We start from the raw sequence: 26998 nt of genomic DNA on the forward strand, positions 1-26998 counted from the left end.
GGGCTGCTGGTGTCTTTTGCTGACTTTGGGGCTGTCTCCACTATTTGCTGGTGCACCTCCGAAACGCACAATTATGAGTAGATGGAGGCAACGCGACTCCAACAGCGCCAGAGCTCACAAATTGGCAATTTGACTTCATCCAGTCGGTGCCGGGCAGCACCGCCCTGCTGGGTACCCGACAACGTCGTCCGGCCAGTCAATACGATGATTTAGAGCACGGAAATCGTTGTCGCACAGCGCTGGGGCAGGGAACTAGAACTGGAGCTGCAGCCGGAGATAGAGCATTGGGTTGGGGTCGGGATTGTGGTGGGTGCTGACAGCGTCGTCTGGAAATTTGAGCTCTTGTTTTCGCCTGGTTTCATAAAAAACGCATTAATTCTAATTGGCAGCAATTGCATTGAGCCGCCCGCCCGGTGAGCGTTTAGTGTGGCTAGACCAAACCCACAACTGACTCACGGACCGACAGACCCCACCCATCATCATCATCATCATCATAGTCTTCGTCGTCAGTGTGAGAAAGTGTTGAACTGGTCAGAGAAAGATACACACCACACTAGCATAGAGAGAGGAAAAGAGAGACAGAGCCTGCCTTGCGTTCGGTTTTGTTTGCCTTTCGGTGCGCGGAGCGGCAAATGTACAAAAGGTAACACAGAAATATAGTTACACTACGATTTAGCGGCAGTTCAATCGATGAACAAATAAACTTTCTGTCTCTCCCTCCGAGGGTTTCGGGTCTTCTGTGTGTCCTCCCAATTCTCGTCTGTCTGCTAATTGTGTTTTGTGTGACTGGGTCGAATGCGTGCACTTTGTTTTAAGTGCAGCCCCGGAGATCTGTCCATCGTTCCAAGGTTGAACGGCATGAAAATATGAAAATTGTGCGTTCAATGCAATTTTCCATGGAATAGTATATAAGGCAGCAATGGGTTTAAGTGGGAATCAATGGGAACCAGCTTAACTATCAAAATCATGAGATTCTATGGCGCTGTAGGTCTTTCACATTCTAAGGACCTTTGGTGGATCCTCTTTGTTCCGCTTTGAGATGAGGAGAAGAACTTTCTCGACTCTTCGTTATGCAAGCTGTTTTCAATCCAATTCGGCGATGCGCAAAAATCAGAGGCCAAAGAGCGGAATGGCAACCGGGCTGCACTTAAAATATCAACCGCAAAGTGTCAAAGAGTTGGACACTTGAAACGAAGCACTTCTTCACCCACATGAGACCCCTTTCGACCCCTGAAGGCAGAGCGGCATTAACTTTTCGCTTTTCCTAAGGAATTTCAACCGAGCGATGGCTTAGCGCGGATGCGTAGGGTGGGGGCTGGGGAAGACATGCGATAATTAATTGCTTCATTACCGCAGCCACTGAAAGTAATGCAAAAGAACCACAAGAGGCAGCAGCGGCAGCAGCAGCACAAATGGGGGCAAGTTTGGAGCAAGACAGAGGGAGAGAGCAGTCCGATTTGATGGACGGCCATACACCGGGAGTTTGACAGGGCAGCTAATTGAATTGTCTTCCCGCAACGTCAGCCGGAGCGATTCTAAGATGTGTAGCTATCAAAAAATAAAATAAAATTCAACCGCAGAACCGAAAGAAAGCCAGCCGCAAGAAAAGAAATATTAACTCGGTCGCAGCCATTTTCAAAATGAATGGCAGCCACCGGCACCGCAGAGGGGCAGATGGGCAAAGCGGGTGAACGAAATAGTTTTGAAAATGTTTTCAAATTATTTTAATGCCCCACCGATGATGATGAACTAAATGTTTGCCGACTGCCGCCGCGTTGGCACAACAAAGCCCCGTTACCGCTCCCTTTGCCATCCCAATCCCACCCACTAATAGTGTCAAAAGTTTAATGATGAGCCACCGGCTGTCAGTTTTTGGGGCCGTTTACCATTAAGAAGTACAAAAGAGGCTAACGGACGGACTGACGGACGGACTGCCTTCATTCCGCTCGCTGCCAGCCATGTTCGTGTGCGGAGCAGCTGTCAGTGAAGGAAGTGACAGCCACTGGCCTGCTGTCCGTCTGTCACTTTGCAGATGGCGGCGTAGCGTCCTGCTCCATAGATCGCGGAGAACGGAAGTGCTTGTGGGGGAAAGGGAAGGAGGGACAGAAATACGGTTAATTAATGTATAGGAAAAAAAAATTTAGCAAACCCATAGATTCTATTCTGGGTACCCTGCGTACTTCTTAAAACCTATGCACATGGCACAGGACATTTCCTTTAATATTCACATATCCTCGTGATCTATTCCTAAAGATCTCCGCAAGCAAACCTAATCTTGATTAAAGAGTGCCATCTGTGGCACAAAAACCGCACATTTGTGGCCCTATCTCGATCCCACCCATGCCTCAATCTCTTCCATTAAATCTGGAGATCTCACATTTGCCTATCAAACAGTTGTGCGGTGACCTCAGAACTAACCTCAAGCCTGGGGATAAAAAGAACAGCGTCTACCGACTGTCTCTTTTACCTCGAGAGAGTCTCGTGAACACACACAGATAGCCATCGGAAGGATCCTCATGTGGCTGACACCTACAAGGGACCAGCAGCATGCACACAAATCCGCACATGTTGCTGTAAGACGAGGTGCTGGAGGAAGAGGATAAAGGATAGGGGGAGGAGCTGTGTACGTGCGTGTAAGGAGAGCACAGATCCGATCCCTATGCATATTCTGGCTACTATCGCTCGCCTGTGATCGCGCTGTGGATGTGCCTGGATCCAGATAGCATCAGGTTGGGTTTCTGCCGGTTCACATGTGTGGAAGCGAAGCCCAAATTGCGTTGTTAAAATGCGTAAGGCGTTGACAATGGGCATATCACAAGCAGCAGCAGCACACATGGTCGGGTTAGCTCTGCCCAGGAGTCTAGTCGCAGGACTTGTTCTGGATCGTTTACAAAGGCAAACAAAGAGCGCTGTCTTATCGAGGATCGGCTAGGGCCCCGAGATGGCCCTATGAAAGCAGTTGATAAACGCTCTGTCTTGGTCTCGTTCCCAGTCCCAGGGCCGATCAATGATAGCCAGACCTTCCCAGAGGAAGCAGCTGCTGCAGCTCAGCACCTTCTCGGGTTTGCCAAAAATCTGTCAGCCTTGATCGAGGCGTGAGCTTGGTGCGCATACCCTGTAATTACGGGCCGCGACTTGCGTCCCAGCAGGTGTCAAAATAATTAGGCGCCTACTTAGCGTTTGCTGCAACGGATGCCAAAGGAGAGCTCAGGGCTCAGAGCTCACAGCTCAGAGCTCGTAGGTATCCTAAGAAGAGCTTTCAAGTGACCGATGTCTGATGTCTGATGTCCGACCAATTACCGATGATTATCGTCAACACCTTGCACTCAGGGTGTCAAAATGTGCGCAGGGCATCATGCAAAATGGCAAAAGGCACTAAAACCCGAATACCCCGAAACACTAATTACGTGAGTGGCCCCGTCAGTCAGTCAGTCAGTCATTCAGCCAGACAGCCACCAAGTCAAAGTGAACGAAATGCAGTCTGAAATTATTTCAGCGAGTGTGAAGTTGATAGTCGGGCACCATCCATTAATCATTTGGTTGTTAACAAGGCACTTGATGGAAGTGACAGACCCTGCCTGGGACGCGGACTGGAACTCGGGTCCGCTCTCAATCTGTTTTTGGCTTAGCCACCTAATGGTATCTGCTGTTTTGGCAGCCTGGAGTCCTGGTGGATATATTCACTGGAGTTATGGATATGGGAACTCCTTTATTATAATCTTTCTGCGGTTTAAGAGTAGATCCATCATAGTTTCTTTCCAATTACTTATATTTAGTTTATGTTCGAAACTAGTTTCGGGCTTCTTTCAAGGGTTTCGCTGAAACTCCAGTTTGTCATTTGACGAAACCTACAAAGGGGCATTTCGCGAGGAGTGCAAGCTGTCCTCTGCACTACCACGAATACTAGAAGACAGAGTCAGTGACTAAACCAAGTTTAAGCCATATTTTTACTCACTTTTTAAGCTATTTGCAGTTTGCTGTCTGTTGAATAGATTGCGAATACATTCGTTGGCAAAGGTTACGTAGCATGTTCCATTCTTGCCACACATCGGGCTGTGTCTGCCAGGGCAGACCTCGTGTCCGTGTATTGTTAAACAAAAAAGAAGCACTAAGAAAAGCAATTTAAAGAAGAGTTTTTCGAAAATTTGAAACTGGCAAATACCATTTAATAGAGCTAAATAGAACCTCATCTTAACACGGCTTCTGGATTTTAGATGCGTTAGTTCCACTTGAACTGCCATTCTTTTCATGGATGATCTTTGAAATCGATTTGGTCATACTATTTAGAGATTACTGTACTCACTACTGTTAGCAATTAGTGCTACTCTTTCCGTATGAGAGTTTGCCTCGTATAAGATATTTTTACACGATAAAAAGCGAATTGATTAAGGCTCATTTAAGCCACGAATTGAGCCGCAATAAATAACACAATTAACGATAAAAAAATACCCGATGCGATGCCCAGTAACCTCTTTTTCGAGTTATTCGCGCTTACTTACCCACTTTCACCGTATCTATGTACGAGTATCTCTTTGTCTCTGCGTCGCGGAGTTTGTGGCCCACTACTACTAACCCAGTGGCTTGGCCTGGCCTGGCCTGGCCTGGCCGAGCAGTCTGATTAATGTTTATGGTCACACCTCCATCTCGCTGTTGTGCTCCGAGTGGTGCTGCTCCTGCTGCAAAGGTGCCAAAATTTTACACCTGCAGCACACGCAAAATTGCAAGTCAGACCTCGCCGAAAGCAGCAACGGCAACAGCGGCCACAATCTGCCCTGAGATACGAATCCAGAGTCGGAGTCGCAACAGGAAACCATAAATAAAAATTAGACAACGCGTTATAAGAACTACTGTCAGACAACATATGATTTGGAAACAATTTTCTAACGCCGACTGAGGATGGGACGCGCTCCTTTCCATTCCCATTCCGATTCCGATTCCCATTCCCATTCTGAGTCGGTCGCTGCAGGTGCCTTGGCTGCTGATTGGCCTCCATTTAACGCTGCGTGAGTTGGCTCTCTGTCTGCCCTGGCGCCCTTGGCCAAGGCAGTTTTTCTAGGCGTTAACTGTAGTTCGAGGGGCAGGCGGCAGGGCATGAAACAAACGCAGCAGGATCTGGCACCTCAGCGGCAGCCAAGCCAGCGGCACCGACGCGCAACTGGATGCGGATGCGTTGCCAAAAGTGTTTTCCTAAATTATGGGTTCGCTTTTTGGTTAATTAAAAAGGTTCGGGCGCAGCTGATGATGATGATGCGGATGATGGAGGATATCCTTGACCAGCAACACCTTCGGTTCACAGCTCGCTGTGATACGGCGCCGGCGGGCAATTAAAGTCTTGTTATAGCTCGGTAATACACGTTTATGATCCCCCATGGAGGGGGGAAATACTACATATATGTATGTATCCAAAATGATAATTTTTATATTATGAAAAGAAAAAGTGAAAGGAGTGATTCCTACGGCTCTGGCAGACTGATCTGCAATTAGTGATCATCTCTGGGATTGGCGAATCAGCCCAGCTGCCAGCGGATGATCCTCACAAAGAGATCCGCTCGTAAAGCATCACTTGAACTGATGACAATCAGCGGGCACTTAGACTTGGTTCAGATCTTTGCGTAAATTGATATTTTCCACTCTTCAAAGAGAAATCTAGAACGATGAAATCATCGTCTCAAGTCTAACCACGTCAAACGACAAAAAGATGACATAGAGAGGCATTCTTTGGTTTTCAGTTTTCTGTTCTCTTCTCTCGATTCCCATATTCACGATCGTAATCACATCTCGGGCTCCTCCCTACCTGTTCCAACAGAGATAACCACAAATTGTTTGCTGGCTCTTGCGAGGCTGTTTTCAATGTTTTCAATATTTTCCCTTGTGCGTTTCCAGATTCTCATCAGCATGCATCGTTGTCCTTTGGGTTCGACCGGGGCATTGTCAACGGCTCTTTGTCAACGCAATGTCTGAGAGGGGCTGGCTCACGTACGAGGCCGGGAATGGAACTGGTAATGGAACTGGGAATGGGTCTGGGTCTGGGACCTGGGAGGAGTTGGACAAACCGCCGTGGCAGTTACCCAGAGATTGCCTATGTCTTTGTTCTAGCAGATATCGATCATTAGATAGTTGCCTCCTCCATTGTTCCATGCGCCTCTGCCCCCGCCTCTGCCCCGTCCCTGTTTGTTTTCTTCCCTCACTGACACACACATTTGGACATGTCCGGACTCTACGTGTGTCCTATGTCATCAATTATTATGTAAGTCTTATGTGTTTGCCTCCTCTGCTCGTACCGTCCGCGGCGGACAGGTCTTGGGCTAGAGGCACATCGGCATTCGTGGAATCTGTCGCATGCCGCCCCTGCCTCCAGGACCACAAGCATGATTAACTGGAAATATTTTGGGGCGTGTGTGTTTGGGCCATGCATCTTCTCTCTGTCTGTCTTGCAATGTTTTGATTAGATGTTGATTTGGGGTTCTGTACAGTTGCCATACAATACATCGGTGGATCCAAATATGTCGTGTGAATATATAGTAAATGCCATGGCAGACTATAGGCGGTTGAATGAACAGTAAATTTCAACTGGAATTTCATTTTTGAAATCATGAAATTAGAGCGAAACGGACTGGCAGTCACCTCTTAATGGCCCATTGGCAGTGTGAGAACGGGAGAGGGCTCTTTAAAGCCAATCCCGTTTGCATGTAATCGATGCAAATTATCAGCTCTTTTGATAAACGTCCCGAGTGCTGCCCCCGACCTAACTGTACTGCTGGAAATTGAAAACTGATACCATTAGTGCGGTCAGCTCAAACTCCTCAGAAAGGTATCGTGCAGCATGCAACACGTGCTCGAATGAGTTATGGCCAGCAGAGTTCTTTGCTTTAATATGCAACAGACTCTGCCGCTGCTTGGGAGGGAGGAAAAGCTCTTTTCACTCTGTCTCTGCTGTCTCTACTCCTCTGTGGCCTCTTGAGACCATCTCCTGGTCATCTTGCACTAACGAACAGAATGCTTGCACGCTCTGAATGGCCAGGATGGTCCGGAGGCGAAGCAGTTACGCACCGGCAAATATGAGAGGCAGCGCCGCAGATCTGCGAATGTCAGCGATGGCCCTCCAACTGCACATCTCGTCCCTGTCGTCGATAATAAATAAATATGTGTCTATGCGGTGGTATGCCAGCAGGACACTCGGGGAGCCAGCTCCTTGGACCTGGTTAAATAAACGGAACAACAAAGCAAGGGACCAGGTAAGAAACTATTGCCAGTCCAGCCTGTCTGGGAGGCAAACAAAGGAAACAGAATATAAAATAAAACATAGGAAAAAAATAGAATAAGAGGGAACGTTATGGCATCACCGTTTTATGGCTGGGGCCACGGGCACGGAGGTCCGTATAATAAGGACATCGGGCCAGAACCCTTGACTTGTCGTTGCCCTGCCCAGCCCTGACTTGCCCGCGTACTAATGATGACACACATTTCATATCTTGATCCCTCTCAAGGACTGGGACTCGGACACTGCGCGCTTGTCAAAATAAATTGAAGCACATGCTCGAGCGCTCCACAATACTATTGGCATTGTGATGTGTACTCCAGAATGCCAGGAGCCGTAGCATGGCCAGGACGAGAGCATGAGCACTCGCACACTCGCACTAGGTAGACACTCCACTGCCCCACAGACACAGAATTGTGGGCGGCGACAAGGACTATCAGCGGTTTATGATCTCGGCTCTCGAATAATTTGTTGTGGACACTGCGTACTGGATGGTGGACTGCGAGAGTGGGGAACTGGAAGGGGCGTACAAATTGGCTACCTACGGAGTCCAAGTCCATGGCTTCCCATGGCTCGACTACTGTTTAGTGGCGCAGCTTCTTACAGGTGCTCGAACTACTGTGCGATGATGCTGCTGTAGCTGTAGCTGCAGCTGCAAGGCTCTGCTGGAATCCGTTTTAATGAACTTGGACGAGGGTTTACTTCATTTTAGCTGGCTGGAAGGAAGATGATTAAATTCGATATTCTCCTCCCCAATTTCATTGTCGTTTCAAGTACTTCCAATTATGTAAGCCTCTTCTTGTTAGGTCAGGGCTCAAGAGTTCAGGAAATTTGTCATTTCCGCAAAGATTGAGAATTGAATTTGCTGCCCCCCAGTAAGCGTATCTTGCTGCAGTGGCCTCGTGTATTCTTAATTACTTCATCAGCTTTTTGGGATGATTTCCATGTTTAATATATGATTGATGACATGCACAAATTTGTCCGAGATGCAGATACGGATACGCAGATACATGTGGACACTGCCCACAACAACATGTTGATGAATGAATCAACGAATGAAATTCTAATTCAGTTTCAAATTCAAAACACAGCTGTTCCAGCAAGTGCAATTGGCCAAGTGCAACATTATCCGGCGGCGGGGGCGTTCCAGCAAACAGATAATAAATCATAATTCACAGATGAGTTGTTGCATGCGTCAAAACAATACCGAGCCGCGCTTCGACATTTTTGGGCTTATGGAAAGTTCTGATCTATGCGAGTAGCAGCAGCAGCAGCAGCGGGCAGCGAGCCAGTACAAAAATTCTTTTCAAATGTCAAAAATTAAGTTATGACAGATGACCGGCCGCTCGGTTGGATCGGTTGGGCCTTCCCCCCCTCCCCCACCATCTCCCAGTCCCCCTGTCTCTGGTCGGCTGTCATCTCATCCGCTGCTTTACAACTTTGGGCGCGTTCATAAATTGTTCGAAAAGTTTCATTCATTTGGCTCTCATTTAAAGGGCGGTCCCCATATATAAAACGTATCCGAACAAGGGCAGGGGCCGTAACATGATGGATTAGTTTCAAAAATGCCCGCCGTTTTTCTACTTAGTTGGATATGTGAACTGTCGGTGGAGTTTGGTGCTTTTGAGTCGTAGCAAGAGGAGGAGGAGCAGGAGGAGTAGGCTGATGATAATCGCATCGCTTTTGTGAAATTGAGCTGTGAACCTGATTCTTACGTTTCTTTTGTAGAGAATGATGATGGTCTGATATGATGTGGGAATGGCCTAAATGAAATGGAAAATGTAATTAGGGAACGAACGCTTTTGGTTTTTTTGGGGCCAACGAACGGAGTAAAGATTTGCATCAATTTATGACTATTTTCCCTTCTGATTGGGGAATACCAATTGGCTTCAAAATAAGACACCCTCTGGCGGATTTTAAAGGAACAGATTGAGTTGAATTTCATTTTCGGATGGTGTGGTGAGTATGATTTTCTGATCCGATTTTGTGTGTATTCTAGCTTGATGCGAAACCATTAATGTGATTAAAGAGTGCATCTAGATGTCCTCCCAGTCGTGATATGCTCCAACGTTAGCCAACTTTAATGCCGCATGCCCTGGGCGATGCATTTTATCACTTCTGTCAGACCGTATAATTGAACGTAAAATCTCTGAGGCCAGGCGGAACGGAGGAGCGCATGTTCCTGCCACAAATGGTGACAACTATTTGCACAGTTGCCTAACTGAGGCGTGCCCCGTTGTGTTGGCCTAGGCATGCGGCCAGAAAGACACTGAGAGACAGCGCAGATAGGCCCTGAGGGAATAAGGGGTACACATTATCCGCGAGAGTTTTCTCTCAGTGGAATGCATCAGCAGGCATCTGTGTGCATAAATTAATATGAAAACATTTGCAAAAACAATTAGCACTCAGAAAAACAAAAAAAAAAGAAATGCTAATTAGCCGAACCGAATAATGGACGAGCAAAAGCATTTGTTTCGAATGGAAAATGTTTGGGGCGGCGTCTCCGTCAATTAATAGAAAAGGGCTGTACAAATTATGGAAAAGCAAAACAAAACAGAGAAATCGTTTATTTTTAGGCGCGAATGGGATGAAGCAATTAGACATTATGCTAATTTGAAGGCGGATGAAATGAACTCCCTGCCCCTGCCCCTGCCACTGCCCCACTCTTAGGCATATAGTTTAACTTCCGCCACTGAGCCGCTCACTGCCAAAGTTTAGTTATTATATCTTCTTTGGTTGGTTTCCGCTTGAGCCCCAGTTGAAGTCTAAAACAAGATTTATGTTTCGACTTCAATTTTTAATATGTTTTTTATTTTGTTTGCTTCAAAGACTCTGCTTTTTTGTTTGGTCTTGGTCTTGGTCATATAATTGCTTTCAAAGGGGTTCTTCTTCTGGCTTTTGGGTTCTCGGCCTTTCTGGGCTCTGTTCCCCCTTTGGTCCGTTCGGTTTGCGGCTGAGGTGTGTCTGCAGTTTTATTTGGAGCACTTCAAAGCGTTCCGCCGTGTCTCTGCTCTCGTCTACCCCATCTTCCATTGTTCGAAACGATATTTTAGTTATTTTTCCATATTTATTTTCTTTATCTGTGCGCCGCCCTTGGCCCCCAACCACCACCACCAACACCAGCAACAGCAACAACAGAAGCAGCACCGAGGCCGCACGACCGTCGGGAGGAGCGGCACATAATTAGTGTAATTAACGCTTTTTGGCTGAGTGCGTGCAGAAAATTGTGTGTGAAAGTGCGTGGCGCTCGTTGGATGTTGTTTTCCCTCCCGTGTGTTGGTGCTTCTTCGATTCTCAATTCCCGATTTCTCAGCTTCGGTTTCTGGGGTTTTTGTTTTCCATTCTGTGGGTTCTGTTTCGTTCCGATCCGTTCGGTTCGTGTTCCCCTGATTCATGCCCGCTCCAAGCCATGTGGAGGTGCAGCTCCAATGGCCCGGCCTGGCCGAATAAATGGCCATGCGGAGCTGTCGTGGTGTTAATTTGTGAATAATCTGTGTTGCACGATAGGCCAGACAGTGCATTGCAGTTGCAGTGTCTGTTGCTGTTGCTGTTGCAGCCGCCAAACGGGATATCAACATAGCTAACTGTATTAAGAGTTAATTAGCGCAGAGCAGATTGGCAAATAAAACGAACGATAAAAGATAAGGCCAGGCCATATTTCGGCGCAGTAGAGTGGACTGGCAGACCCCCCCAGAGACGCCTGGACTCCGCATTGATCTGGCCTCAGCTGTTGTCTGTCATCAGGGGATCCAACTAATAGAAACTATAAATTAATATGCGAACACAGTCCGATGGCGGGGCGGGGCCGTGCCCAGAGAGACAGTAATGGCCCCTTGTGAGAGATAATTAAAAACGAAAGGGAAACACGCCGAAGCCCCGTTTCGGGGACGACAAATATTAATTGCAGAGGAGTGCACCCTAGATGCTGTGCCACAGAGGCAGCAGACATGGAAATGAGCAGCAATTAATATGCTTACCAACAAGCACCGCCAAATGCATATTGCCTTCGTGCAGACCCGATCCCATGCCCGTTCCCTATCCCATTCCTATTCCCATATTCATCCCAGAAAAACACTCAAAGCAATTTGGCAGGAGAGACGTCTCAGTGCAGCTCTAAACGAAATCTAATTTACACCAACGGGTGCGGGATCTCCTTTTTGGATATTCGTTCCCAACTGAGCTCCATTTTCCATTCCCTTCATTTCATATTTTGTGCTCTTGTTTTTCTGTGGCAGCCGTATCATGGCTGAGTGTCATAAGTTTGACAGCACACAATTTACACGTTGATGGAAAAGGATACTGGGGATACAGATACAGATACAGATGCTCATGCTCATGCAGATACACACTCGAGAGAGTGCGAGCGATGGATACATAGATACGTGGAGAACGCGTCGCGTCGCATTTCTCGTCCACGCAAAGTGTGAAAACTCATTTGTATCAAATTTCTCTCGTTTCTGCTCTGGATGGATGGTTGGATGGATGGCAGGGCGGTACTGGGACTTGGACTGGGATTGGGACACACAAATTGATGTAATAAACTCTGTGCGACGGTGGCGCTGACAGGACAAACTTGTCGAAGTTGCGGCGGCTGACGGCGACGATGACGATGAGTTTGACACTGCCCTGTGGGGGTGCAAATCCATAGTCAAAGCCGATCCGATGCGTTGTGGCAGCATGCGGACTGACGACCCACTCACACTGCTCTCACGGCTCCCCTCAGCCACCCGCCCGTGGCCAGTCACTCACAGACTTTGACATTTTTGACACGGTTTGTAATTGACACTTGCACTTTGAAGAGCAAAATACGCGTATGTAGTCGTATCTGTGTATGGCTGTATATGTATCTGTCTCTGTATCCGTACAGCAGAAGCATCTCCATCTTATCATCACGTGCAGAGCGAAATGATTTATTTCATCACTTGCCGAGGTAGCGCCAAAAAGATTTTCTATACCATCCCCAGTTGCTCTTTTCGGTGAATGTCTGTAAGAGCAAAATAATGGAATGAGCCATTATAAAAGTAACTTTCTTGCAGTACAGGAGTGTGCGCCATAGATTTGTCAAACGAGTCGAGGGCTGATACGAGTCTCAACTGTCATCTGCTGCATGCCCCAATTGACAGCTACAAATTGTGCGTGGTGATTTTTATTAGATTTAATGTGGTAAACAAGTCGTTTGTGGGTCCGAGGGTACAACAGAACAGAACAGAGCAACTCTACTCGAAGATGTCGTTTTGAGTATGCCACTAAGGAAAACGATCCATTTATCAGCAAGAGAGGGGCGTAGATATGGAATTCGCCCAGCTATAGATACATTTAGTAGTGCCTCTCTGTCTGGCAGTCCCAGGAGCAAAACGAGTGTTCTTAAATGTCATGTTTTCCAATATTCCCCTTCACTCAATAGACACATAAAAATGATTCCCCATTAGCCAGCCAGCAGCACACTCTCCGGTGCAGCCGTCTTAACTGCCACGACCCAGAGAGAACTGTCAAAGGAAAACTCACTGTTACGCTGCTTGGGCTAATTAATGAATCTCTTTAAAGCAGTCATCGCAAAAGGAACCAACCCGAAAACATCCAGTCGAGCGCCGCCAGAAGCTCCCTAGGCAAAGCACGTTGGGACCTCGGCGAGAATTCTGCGTAAATTTCGACGTACCGATGCGACGCCCATGTAATGGACAGGTTGGGACTGGATTGGAGATTCATGTGGATGGGTGGCGTTGCCGAGGACTTTAATTAGGGCAGGCGAGGCTTTGCCTTCGGGTCATTCATTTGGGGGGATTTCTGGGTGCGCCGCCGCCTCTGTGTCGCTGTCGATGTCGTGGTCGTAGTTGTGGAAAAGAGTAAACTGCAAGTGAAATTCACTTATCGCTGATGGCAATTTCTTTTCGTGTGATTCAACAAGCATTCAGTGCATTATAAGGCTGATTATTGATCGGTCTGGGTGCTGGGGCTCTGGAGCTGTGGACCTCTTGAAGTGTTGGAAGCGGGAGCCATTATGTTTCCGCTTTAGTGATTCGATTCAATTGGAAAGCGCGCAGGCGCGCACCTTTAATTTGGCCCACGAGAGGCGGCGCATTCAGAGTGGCATTCACATTCGCAATCGGAGCTGCCTCGCTCCATTCATGCACTCCTCCGGTACACCGATACACTGATGCAGTCGGGCAGGACGGGCAGGCTTACTTGTCATTTGATTAATGAGACCACGCTCGGCCATCGATCTCCATTTAGCAGAGTCTGAGACTGCTCCATACCGAAAACGAAAACGAAGACTGAGTCGCAGTCAGTCAAAGCATGAATAATGGGGGCGTTACCGGCAATAAGAGAGTATTCGCAGCACCGGCCACATTGTAGGTCCCCTTTTAATGGCGTTCTAATTGCGCAAGTGTGAGGCCATCTCGCTCTGGCCATCTCTCTCTCTCTGTATATCTCGCTGCCTTTCTCCCTCTCTTTAAGCCCGAGCTGCCATGTTGCCAGCGACTGATGCGTGAAATTTCTGGTGCCTGGCGGGAGGGAACCAGCCGAGGGGCGTGCCCAGTGACATGTCTTAACTGTCCAATATCTTAAAGCCAACGCAACGCGTCATGCGAGCTGAGCCATTGTCCAACATCCAACAGCCATTTGCAGCAGCTCAGAGACAAAGGAGCTTTGTAGGCTGCAGCCTGAGATACCCTTGCAGATCCATCGTCCGAAGAGCCGTCATTCGAGTGGCAACCGACTGCTGCCGCCAGGCTTACTTAATGCTCAATTCAGTGCCAGTTTTAATCAGTTTAAATCACAGATCTATCCGTATGTTTTGAATGCTATTATATTTCGAATAAATTTTGGATTAAAATCCCTCGCTTAGAATTTCGAATTAATTTCACTATTTTTGTATTTATGCTATTTTTCTGTCAGTGTATAACTTCCATAATCCATCACAACAATAGTTCCTTTTACTTTACTTCACTTAAAGACGTCATGTGGTGGAAATCTCTCAATTAAGGCCCCGTTGAGGGAATGCATTCCAAAGTTGTACTGCCTCTGCTGTGGATATCCCAACAGTAACAGAACAGAAGTGACAATTTCCCGAATCGTCTTAGCCCCATTCCCAGGGTGTAGCCCAATGAGAAAGTTGTGAGCAGAAATTTGTATTTCTCTCGCCTTTTCTCGCTTGTTTTTGATCTGTAATTGGCTGCAGGGCAATATCTGGGCACTATATCATTGCTCTGTCGCGATTAATGACAGCTCATGAACTAAGCCACAACTAAATTGTCGCTGCTGCTGCTGCTGTTGCTGTTGTGACTGGGCCATCCCAAGGCACTGCTAAAGTAGGTCCCTGCGACGACGCTATGGTCCGTTGTGTGCCCAGTTACCCACTAACACAGACTGCAGCTGACAATTAAGATGCACATACATAGATTGTAGAGCCAGCCCCACATCTTCTGGCACCAGCAGCAGCAGCCGCAGCAGCTACGATGTGCCACCTTTTATCCAATCCAATCCAATCGTATCCCATCCCGTCCCAGAGTATTCTATCCCATCCCATCCCATCCCATTCAGTACGCAATTTGGGCGAGCTGACAGTCGAGACTAAAGAGCCAGGCGGATGTGGCCCGAAAGTAACGGATAAATGCAGCAAGGCGACATGCAACCCAGCTCTCTACTCTCGACTCTCCGCAGAAAAACAGACACCAGAGGAATAGGAAAGATAGACCCAAGTAACACCGATTCGTGTGTCGAGTGCTGGGGAAGTTGTTGAAAATTGCGCAGGCGCACCTTTCGCCACAGAGCGAAGGACAGCCGGCCAGTCGGACAGACAGACACAATTGTCGCCCCATCGCCATCGTAAATCGTGTAATTCTCCCTGACATCCAAAAAACAGAAAACAAAAAACATAAGGAGAAGAAAACTGCAGCAAAAAACGGGAGAGACTTTTCCTGTGAACACTTTGAACTCAATGCTTGGGCCTCGTGGGCGTTGAAAGACGATAGAAGCCTGGCAAGTTTTTTAATTGATTTGTAGTTGTTGCTGTTGTTGTTACTGTTGCAAGCCCCTTGTAATTGCCTCCAGTACGAGTGCGAGTCGAGGCTGGGACTGGCATTAGTCATAAGTACACGCGGCATGCAACGTCAAGGAATTCGCTGTGCAATTTTCCGCTTGCCACTTAAATGTTTTGGGGTCTCCGAATGTTAAATTATTGCCAAATCATTAACTCGACCAGTCGAGCATATGGTCGATAAGTCTGTCTGTGTGTCTGTCTGTCTGTCCATCGGCTGGCTGGCCTGCCTGTCGGCCAGCAATTTTGTTTGATAATTTATTGGCACACAGCGCACAACGACATCAATCACTTTGTTGGCTGACTCTCAGCTCTGTGCTTTTCGGGTACGCTTTTCAATGCAACTTTTCCACTGAATGAAAACAAATGTTCAATATTGCCGCCAAAGTATGTAAAGTTTTTTCTTCTCCTCTCAGTCCTTCTCACTCTCTCTCTCTCTCTGCCTCTCTTTCTTCTCCGACAACATACACTATCACAGTGGGGTGGTTGAGTAATTGAGAAAGGCATCAATCAACTGGCTGTGGTACTCCTGGTGTAACTCAATTTGGACCCATTTCTAAAATGGTTTTTTAAGAGGATGAACATACAGGTACTTTTAACTTTAAAGCTTATCCAAAATCAAAATCTTTGCCCATTATTCCGTGTTAAAGAGCATTTCGACTTCGACGATATGGTAGTTTCCCTCGCATTAGTATTGTTTCTGCTGCTGTCTTCGTCTTTGTGCTAATGGTTTTTGCTTTTGATTTCAACATTGTTTTGTGGGCCATGTGCATGCGAGTCGAAACCCCACCTCGGACCCAAGTCGAACCTGCTTTATTGATGATTTCTTTCGTCGCTGACAGCACAAAGGAGTCTCGGAACTTACCCTTATCCTCAGAGTCCACCAGTCCACCAGTCCAGCAGACCATGCTGGGTCCACGTCCACTCCTTCGGGGTCGGGTCGGGTTTTTCTGATTTGACTTACTGCTCGACTTGAGTTGCAGTCGCCCCGACAAACAAAAAGCAAATTTGCATACAGTTGAGGTTGAGATCTTTGCTGACCAAAAATGGCAGAAGCCGCCATGCAAATGAGTCGGGCAGAGACCTTCTTCCTCAGCAGCCAGATCTGCATCCATCTCCCGTAATAAAGTGATATGCGTGCATTGGAACAATGGAAGTATAAAATTAGCATAATAAAAGCCAGAGGCCAACGCTCGAAGAAAGTACGCCCAGGATCCATCCAGAGAGCACTCAATCCCCGGCTCCCATCTCATGGTCAGGTCGACAATGGGTCCACTACAACCATTTCACGTTAACTGTCATCGGAGCAATTTGGGCCACGAAATAAAAATCATCTAAAGTGTGACACGCATTTTAGTCACGCGCTCCCTGCCCGGCTACGTGACGTGGTCTGTGGCCAGTAGCCAGTGGTTCAGCCTCGAACTCGTACTCGGATTCGGAATCGGATCCAGTGCTCTGCAGAGTCCAGAGAATCGACACCCAGCACCCAGTGCCCGCCTCCAAGTTGCGTGCGAAGTCTGGCCAAGAACTGGGCGACTAGGTCGGACTCGCGCCGCATACATGACACAGTTATGCGATTTATGTAACTGAGAATTATGCGTCAAAGCTGCAAAAGTGACAATGATGCAGTCCTTTGCTTTTTGTCTGCGCTGCTTGTGTAGCTGTTGGCAAGAAAAATTAGTCCCCAAACCCAGCGGAATGCAACAACGAAAGGGGAATGCCCTACCAGCTGTAGCCAAAGATCACTGCGGATGGGGAAAACATCCCTTTTTCCTTTTTCCAACCCAATGAAGGGAGATCATTCTAGAGAGCGCAACAGTCTGCAGCCTTGCGCTTTTCAACTTTCCGCCCTGTTCTAGTGGACAAATCAACGGCCAACAAAGCGGACCAGCAATAAAGTTGGGCCCGGGCACACAGGCACACAGGCACACAGCACACACAAAGCAATGAGGCAGTCAGTTGAACGCTGGGCGGCGACAGACGTGAAACGCCGTTCAAAGCCTATCGCCAGACTCCCGGACACAGTGGATACTGATATGCAAATTGCTTGCCCCGACTTCAAGTGACAAAGCTAACATGCGGACCACTCCAGAGCCAGTCGGAATAGGAGCGATGGCTGGGCAGGGCAGGGCAGGGCCGACAGATAGCTCCAAAGCGAAACAAAACAGTCACTTCAAATGGGTCAGACCATGGGCCACTGGCTGCATGGGTGCTGCACCGTTTAATTAAGGGGTCTGGCCTGAGAGGGAACCATTACGGGATGGATGGAGAGCCACGGTATGAAATTGAAAGTCGGCGCGAGTACGCGGCTCTCTGTAGAATGGTAGTTACGTTCGGTATTCCCTCATGTTGCAAGCCAAACAGTGTGCTTGCAGCGCTGCGTCATGTCCCACTGACGACAACTGACAATGAGTCCCTCCGTCTCACAGTGTACACCGAACTGTCCTGGCCCGAGCGGGGAGCGGAGTGGTGTGTGTCACTTGTGGGGGCCGCCCTGTGGGTCATTGGTTTGCTCTTTCCCAACCAGCTGTCCCGCTATCACATTTTCGGCCATTTGTTGCGCCATAATTCGACTCGCAGAGCCAGAGTCAAAGGCGGCTCTAATTAATAGTGGGCCGTTTGCAGTGGGCTCGATTTTTATCGTCCGCTTTTAGGCAATTTATGCCACACCATTATGGGGGGAAACCGAAAACGAAAGCCAAATTGATAACGAATTCCAAACATGATGCCAGGATGATGCCCATCGTGTGCATTTCAGATGAGCTGGTCAGAGGATGGGGCTGGGATCGGATGGTTGTAGGATGTAGGACCCGCATTTTCGTAAATTGAAAATGGCCGGGCCAAAGAGTTTGGTGTAACATAAAATTCAGAGCAGGTCAAGAGGAAAATCATTCTGGGCTGCTTTACCCCGCTCTCCCCAAAGGGGAAACACTGAATCGCTTTGTGGAATGTTTTCATTATGCGTCCGAAAAGCGGGAACGGAAGCGATGCCATTTATTTGCTTTTTTCCAACCCCCTTTCATTTTTTTGATAAGGATGCGTGGATCCAGGACCTGACTCATGCACTTTTAAATGGCTTATTGGCCACTCATGCCGCGCAGAGGTGATTGCCAGATCAGCAAACAACTGGCGGTGCAGGGGGTGCCTGCGAGAGGGAGGTGCTGCCACTCCCCGGTTGTAATTGGAAATGCAATTTGCCAATGGCATTAAATGGCCAGCAATTGTCGTCGGACTGCTGCTGGTGCTGCCGGGCGGGCAAGTACAGTGGCAATTTGACAAATTTTTTATTGTTTTCAGCATTGGCCATAAAACGCTGTTAATGCCCCAATGCATTGTCTATTGTGAGTGGCGCTTTGAGAGGGAGAGTTATGGCTTACACGACTCGGTCATATCGTGATCGAATGGAATTATAGTTGTGCGATAATTAAGAGGAACTATTATCGTTTATGCAACGTGTGAAGCGTTTTTCGCCGTTTTTCAACTGTGCAATTAGTTCTGGTTTACTTCTCTGACTGGTTTATGTCTGAGAAAAAGAGCCGGTATCCCCCTTTAGACCGTTCTAAGAACGCTGCAGCCCTGCATCAATTAATCCTTATCGGGAGGGGACTCTGCTGAAGGCCAGCCCAGCCCCACTGAACCCCTAAAGATTGTCAGACTCAACCACCCACAACTGCAGTTGCGAGAACAATAAAGGCACGACTTTTGCTGTGCTGTCAACTGAAACGCCCAGGAAATATGATAAATCAATATCTGTTCTGCAATATACATATGTACGTACGAATACAATCCCCCCAATATGCATATGCCAGATCTGAATAAATATATAAAGATTGTCAGGGGGAGAACGTGCCAAGGCATGGGCAGCCATGGTTTAAGAGGTTTTCCAGTGGGCTTTTGTCCGTTTGCAAGGTGCTGTCAGGTTTTGGGTGGGTAGGGGGCTGGAGAGGATATTTGGCGGTGAGTCAGCGCCGAGGACCGCCTGCTGTGCGGGACAAGAGCTGCTAGTCAGCGGCTTTTGTTTCTTGGTGTTGGCCGAATTCATTATATAACACCTACACAGTGACAGGCTGATTGGGGGAGAGCCATCGGGCGGTGCTGATCGGTTCGAAGGGGCCGCTAAACAGCTGTCCAGAAACTGCTTGGTGTTCTATAAATTTCCCTGATTGATTTTTATTGAAATGGGGCGCAGCTTGAGACCTGCTGACAGTTGCATAAATATTTCTCCTTGCATGCGGGTCTCGGTTTCGGTTTCGGTTTCTAAGTCTGTTTTTCCGATTTATGAAGTGGCAAAGGCTCTGGCTGCCAGTCTCTATAGGTGCGTTTATCTGGCGGTGGGTCCCCCTCCGAACCGGTTCGCCCCGCAATCGGCATTCGGCTGCTGAAAAATTAATAATTTCATGGGCAATTTTTAATCTAGTACGTGATTTAATTCGCTCCCCAGCAAACCAGGCAGTCGAGCGGATCCACAACGACTTTAAATACAATTTAGACGCTTCGTAGTCTAGCCTCAAGTTAATTTGCAAATGGCTTTTCAGGCTACTGGCTGGCCACGTCCTCCTGCTCCTCACGCTCCACACCCTCCTCTGCAGACGCCGTCGTTGATTGGCCACGTTTCCGAAATTAGTCCGCGCCGGGAACGTTGGCCGTCATAACGTGGTCTCCTCGTCGAATCCCGGCTCCCGGCTCCCGGCTCCTGGCTTCCAACTCCTGACTGCACTCGCAGCTCCTCTAGAGATGATGAAGTGGTCGTCGGGCTGGGGCCCGGTCGCAGTCGCGGTCGCGGTCTCGTGTTGTGCCTGTTGTAAGCCAAGTCAATTAACTCGGCTTGGGCGGCGCGGCCCCTGGCGTGGGTGGCGATAGAGGTGGCCGTCTCACTCACCGAGCTACCTGAATTTGTTGTTCTCTGGCCAGCGCTGTGCGCGACAATATTTGCAGGGCTTCGCTGTCTCTGCCACTAAACCTGCAGATTGCGCAACAATCTCCGTGGTGCAGAGGGAAAACACAATCCCTTCTGGGGAGTATGTTGCACCGATTTTTGTCGATATTTGTTCTGAGTATTGGAGTTGGCTAACAGCTCAATTATTTTCGCAAGTGCATCAGGCATCAGCTGAAATCAGCCAGTGCTCCGGTGGACGCTTTAGTATCCACCGCAGTGGATTCTCTCATACCAAACATTTGGAGAAGCCTAATGCTTTTGACCAGGCATTCAGATGGCGGAAACCGCAAAAATGGATGAACGCTTTTTTGTTGTGTCTCCTCCACGCACGAAGCTTTTTTCCCTTTGTTTGCTTGGCTTTGTTTGGTTCGAGTGCGGCCCCAACCTGTGGGGCAGGAAGGTGCAGACTGCGTGCCAGTACCAAGGTAATCCTGTCATTTTTCCGAGCTCAATTGTCCACCACGTGAACAGCGCGAACCAGACAAGGGAACAACAAGCTTCACGCGGGTATTTGGATTGCGGCATTTCATTTTTGGACTGCTCTGTTGTCTGCCCACTTGATCTCCTTCTGGCACCTGGACAGGCTCGTCATAAGCGCATCACTGCCGTAAATGCCGCATAGAGATGGAATTGTGTGGCTTGGTATGGCGTGGCATCGCACTGAACCCACGTCCAATATGCAGTAAAAGCTGTGAGGAGCGGGCCAGTTCAGTTGGGATTAGTTCGGGCCAGGGCAGGCCAATTAGAGGCAGGGAAAAGTGCCAACTCGACGTGAACGTGCCGCTAATGCTGGGCCTCCTCCTGGCGGGATCTCCTCGCCTCTCCCCTGCGCCACCCTCCCAGTAAGCACTCTAACGCTCCAGTTTGCATTGAGCCGGCGGCGGAATATTTCGCGCTAATCGAGTTGTTACATTTACGAGGCTTCGCAATGGCAATGGCCACAGAGCAACAAGAGCCATAACAGCCACGAGGAGAGCTGGCAAATGTCAAGAGTTCAAACGCCTTGAACTTGAAGCAAAAACGTGGCCAAGATGTGGACGTGAGCCATGAATGTGGGATGAGAACGAGGCCTGGCAGAGGCGAGGGGGCCCAACACCAACCTAAACTGCAGTTTATGGCTTTTGCTCCGGAATACTCTTTTCAAAATAAGCATTGCCAGCTATTCAATCCAAAAGTGAATGGTTTCCTTAGAGAAATATCTGTAGGACAGAATAAAGAAACTTGAAATATCTGTAGTGAGTGTAGAAATAAAGTGCATCTCCTATTCGTTTTAGTGTCTTCCTACTGCCAGATACTACTGACTCCAGATCTGGCGGTCTCTCCCGCGGTCTGACAATCGCGATCTCAGCGTGCGCATGCTCGACTGACTGGGACTCTGACTGGGTCTCCAACTCCGACTCCAACTCCAACTCCGACGCTGCGGCGGCGGCAGCTTCCAACGCTTCTGCCTGCAGGCCACGTCCGACGATGGGTCCAGCTCCGAGTCGGAGTCCAGCACAGCTTGAAATCGCCTTGGCGAAGTAAGAAATCATAGAGCGCAACTATTTTAGGCTTTTATAAATGCTGAAAGGTGTTAACTGAGCGGCCGTTTCGCGCAGTGTAGCAGCCGCTGCGGCCCATCAACGCCGATGATTATGATGCATGACCAGAGGACACAGTGGGTTAGGAGTTGTGAGTGAAGAGAAGAGAGCCTCCGACTAGAGTGGACTGCACTGGAGTTGGAGCGGAGTGGAGTGGCCTGGACCGGGACCTGCGTGTAGATCACATGTGGCGAGGCGGTGAACAAGTGAAAGAGATGCCGACGCCATGATGAACCCGATTGCTGCCTGGCCCATGGCTCACGGCTCACGGCCCGGCTGGGGCTGTCTTCATTTTGTTCCTGCGGTGGATTGGCGCGGACATAATGAAAGCCCCATTACCCCTTGCCGGCGACCCCTAGACGACCGCCGTGGGCACAAGGAAACGAACGGCTTTGTCTAATTACATAATGCAATGCAAATTGCTTTGGCCACGCCCCACTTCCATTTGCGTTGGCCACATCGCCGCTGCCATACAGCGAGCGGGCCCCGATTGCGAGACTTAACCCCAGCCGAGACCCCTGGGACCACCCAAAGTAATAACCAAATTAAAGCCAAAAAAATGCACTCGATTTGCATGCCAATGAAAATACATTGAAATAGAAATAGCAAACAATGACAGACAGTTTTAAAAGAATATAAAATTGTGGAAAAAATCCACAAAACTGAAATGGAAATGCAGCGAAACACGGCCAACGAGCAGCGAGCACTGAGCAACGAGCCACAACTCTGAACCCCAGATCGTAACCGAAACCTTGACGTTCTAAAATGCCAATTATAACTGGCGCAAATACCCGTGCAAAAAGCTCAAAAGCCAAGCCAGCTTCTCCCAGCTTCGAGCTCACTCGCTGGCAAAAACGAAAAATATAACAAGAGGCAGCCAGCTTTATATTCACCATTGTACCTGGCCTTTGTGGATGTTGTTTTTCATCATTGGGGTTTCCAATGGGCTTTCGGCTGCAGGCCTTAAACAATATTTGTCAAGGGGGGGTAGGGAAACTCTGTCGGACAGGCACAAAGGCTTACCCAGTTGATTTGTCAGAGCCAAATCGTGACGGGGATATATATACACACATATATATGCCCATCAACTTGATTTGTGGAATGACATTTTGGTAATGTCTCTGAATGGCGATTGAATACCGCAGTATTTATTGATATTTCTAAAAGAACAACTCTCGTAGCTTTACCTATGATAGCCATATCAATGGGTGGCTAAGATAAGAGTCTCACTCATGCGACTTTTTTTGCAGCTAAGATAAGAGCTATCATCTCCAACATTGTTTCATTCTCTAACAAATGTATTTGGTCTACGATAAGGTAACTAGTATTCGAATAGAACATAATATAATTTTCTTCTTCTGGTGATTGACCCACCTTAGACGTTCCACTCACATGAGCTCGGTCCACTCGGACCGACCCCCAATATCGCCAGCATTGAACTCGTTAAATATTCGACGGGTTTTTCCGAATGGAAATTTTGGCTTTAATCTTCCCAATTCCCCTCCTCTCCAGCAGCGCCCCCCTTGATTTAGTGGCCTGATAATTGGCAATTGTTTGCTGTACGAAAATCAGAGTTTTTGTTTTGCCTAATTGAAGTTGCAATTATTGATTGGATGCCAATTGATTGGCAATTGCCTAGATGCCTTGTGGGGTCTACGTTTCGAATTCCGACTGGCAATTGATTGCACCTGTAGCCACCTGCACAAGTTCTCCAAGAGCCGGGTTAATGATGCCCGAAAGGTGCACCAAGAGTGCCAGTTAAGGTGGAGTGGAGTGTTGTGGAGAGGGAAGGCCAACTCGAGAATGATGTTATTCAAAACTCCCTTGGCAAAGTCCTCCCGTACGAGTACTCGCATTGTGTGTCATGACAAATTTGCTGGGGTGCGTAGAGAACAGTCAAAAGACTGCATGCCGGCGGAAGTCAGACAACTCCAAGTCGGAGTTGGAGTTGGATTTGGGGGTAAAGCAGATGCGTACGAGTATGTAAACGATAGGAGTTACAGACCCGGACGGAGAGGATGCCGCATGTTGGCGGCTGTGCGTGTCTGGCATGGCAAAAGTTTCGTTTGTCTGGCAAAAGTTTGGCCTCTAGTTTCGCCCTGCAGTCGAGATTCTTATGTTAATTGTTGGCATAGGTGGAAGTAATAAAACATTTCTATAACATTATCAAGAACCGCAAGTTCCGCAAGGGTTTCTGCACAGACATGGGCCGTAATGAGCCACCACTCCAGGATGAGCACGAGTGCAGGCATATCAAATTAGTAGCCACTTGACGTGGAGGATTGTTAAATTGTTGACTTACCCGCTCTCACTCGAAAACAGTCACAGCTGAGCTAACTAGTAGCTACTAGTATAGAAAACCGAATCCATTTCATCATGCAAAATGACTTGCCTGCTCCATCAACAACAGCCCATGAACATGTACGAGTAATCGTTCGATACGAATCAAAATCGAAACCAAAAATCAAACAAAAATTATAAATCAAAAATCAATTCCCAGCCGTGGCTGCAGCTGCGTTGCTGCCATTATTGTTATTGTCAATGGTTATTATAATGTTTTACAACTGTTTCTGTCCGCACTGTCCGCGATCAACTGGCAAAAAACTAGACTCGAAGTGGTTCCGATTCGGGGTAATAACATATAAATGCCTATCACATGTGCCATGTTTCATGTTGCATGCTGAATTCTGCAGACCCACTTGATCCCCTCCCCGCGTCCATTCGGGCCATGATTTGGCTAAGGAAAATTGCGCATTCGCCGCGTTGACCCACATGGGGCATGAAACGCACAAAAATGCTGACCGTAAAGAATGTTTCGGCTATATGTAGTTAAAGAGATTACCAGAGAGCGATACGTGGGGCTATGGGCTATGTGTGTGCCCACATCGAGCGCAGGGAAAAATATTGCGAATGCAATTGGCAAATATAATTATGAACTAGCCGGGCCGCTTTATTTTCCACTAAGCGAGCAGTTTAATTGAATTTCCAGCGATTTATCAAGCAGTTATTGCGTTCGAATTTGTTTGCTACCGAAAATTGCTTTGACTGGCATTTGATTGATCCGCCCGGTTGATCCACCCCCTCTAAACACATTACTGCACTGCAGCGAAGTCGTGCCCAGCCATCATCCTCATCCAGATCCGTGGAAATCGCAGTGCTCAGATCTCCGTAAGAGGCTCTCCCACTCGCTGGCTGTCTTGAGGCCTATTGCAGATACCGATTTACGAGCATTTTCTGTGGCTGGGACAGAAAGTGAAAGGATTTACATGACTGCAGCGAGGGGCCCAGCATTTTATTGGCCGTTTCGCTTTCGTTACCCTTTTTTACCGCCGTCGCAACGGAGTAAAGCCAGGCTGGGTCTCGCTTGCATGTCAAATTAATTGCTCGCCCAGACATTGGCTCTGGGTCTCTGTGACGTGTCGAGAAACGCTCGGAATGGCGGCAGGTGTCGGCCTACTCCTCCTCCTTCTCTCGAACAGGTACACTACATCTGATCGGGCAGCGTGTTGATTGAAAATGAAAAGTCGTCTGTGGCCGTTTGGCATTTGCCGCCGACTAAACACATACAACGAATACACATACATTCATATAGTGAAAGTGAGCCGTGCGCGAATAGACAGCGAATTTATTGCCCCCATTATCTAGGGTAAATGAGCAGTTAATCGCCCCAGTACCAGACGCCAATCAGGTGGAAAACTCATGCAGGCATTAAGCCAGACCAGGGCAATGAATAACTCCTTATTCGAAATGCCATTCCTCGGCGGGAATCAATCGATTAGTGGCCAAAGGCTATTTGAAACACGATGGCTAGTAGGATTTCCGTGAGGAACTGCAAGTAAGACGCAACAGTACAACCTTAAGTTGATTGACTTCGATACAAAGTATCTTTTTGAGCCGAATTCAATACATATTCAGAGCTCGAATTCATATTAAAATGCACTCATGTGCTGCGCTATTTTAGCCACCATCTTCAATGCCGTAACCCCGTTTGAATCCAGTCAAAACGTGTGACTCTCTCCCTGCGCTGACTTCTGCCACTTGCTATCCGGCCAGGTGTCAAAAAATCCAGCTTTGTTGACAAATTTTTGAGGCGTATCATTGGCGTATTAATTTGTACGAATCGTTTGCATAATTTCCACATTAATATACTAATAATTCCCTGCCGACGGGGTCCGGCCGTGCCCAGAAGGCACCGCTGGCTGCATATTAATTTCCATCATAAATCACCGAAAAAGAAAACCCAATAAAGAGTTGTCACAGAACCCAAAAGAATATACATATATTGAAAAAGTAAGAAGTCGACTGCCATTTATTATGTGGGTTACAAATTCTAGGACTGGTTCCCCTTCTACCAGAAGCCGTGTGTGTGTGTGTGTCCGTGTGTGCCAGCATGTCTATAAAATATTAAAATTATATTTCATTTGCAATTGTCGCCAGCCAGCAGTTGGCGGAGCAAGAAGTCGTATTATTGCAAACGTTCGTTTCGCTCTTTTGGCGCCTTTGTTTGAAATATAATAAATGTCTGCCACGGAAGGCAGGCAGGCTTGCTGTGGCACCCCGCCCAGAGAACGGGTCCAAATTTATGCCACATACGAGAGTTTGTATGAATTGTGACCTGTCAGCGGCTAAGCGGGTCCGGCCAGAGATTTTTATGTGTGAATTTATATGCGAAACACTTTCTGATTGCCACCAAAAAATTGTTCGCGCTTTGCAAATGACATTTAATGGACACTTTGGCCAGAGAGCTTGTGAATTAGATTGAAAATGTAATCAAATCGTTTGAGCGGCCACTTCTTTAGTTCGCTTTTATGGTCCTGATTTATGGGTGGGTGATTGTGGTTCGTTAAAGTTGTCGAGCATGGACAACGGCTATGTTCCACGTGAGATCTGGCTAACCGTGAAATGTTGAGTGATTTTCGGTCTGGTTACCATATATTATTCGATTCTTCAGATAGTCATCAAAACAAGGCCGTAAATCCCACTTTGTCAGGTTGACTCTTTGGTAAACCTTGTCACGCACGCAAAGGCTCCCCATAATTACCTAAAATAAGCGAGAAAAATATGTTGAAAAATCCAAATTAAATATGAAACGTCCAATCGATTTGCATAATGAGCAAGAGAAAACAACGAAATGTCAAAACGAAATATGGAAATGACCAAAAGCCTCGCCCCAACACGACCGCCAT

At 47.8% G+C, this 26998-nt stretch overlaps 1 long non-coding RNA gene across 1 annotated transcript; it reads right to left on the minus strand.

Annotated features, from left to right (window-relative positions):
• Positions 1-3689: 3689 nt before the first annotated feature.
• LOC117188452 lies at positions 3690-4234 on the minus strand. The gene is made up of 3 exons (XR_004472588.1): positions 4163-4234; positions 3956-4108; positions 3690-3903 (listed from the first exon to the last, which is right to left on the minus strand). It is a non-coding gene; the product is annotated as an uncharacterized LOC117188452 (long non-coding RNA).
• Positions 4235-26998: the final 22764 nt, after the last annotated feature.

This window comes from Drosophila miranda, chromosome 3, assembly GCF_003369915.1.
Source record: "Drosophila miranda strain MSH22 chromosome 3, D.miranda_PacBio2.1, whole genome shotgun sequence".
NCBI lineage: Eukaryota > Metazoa > Arthropoda > Insecta > Diptera > Drosophilidae > Drosophila > Drosophila miranda.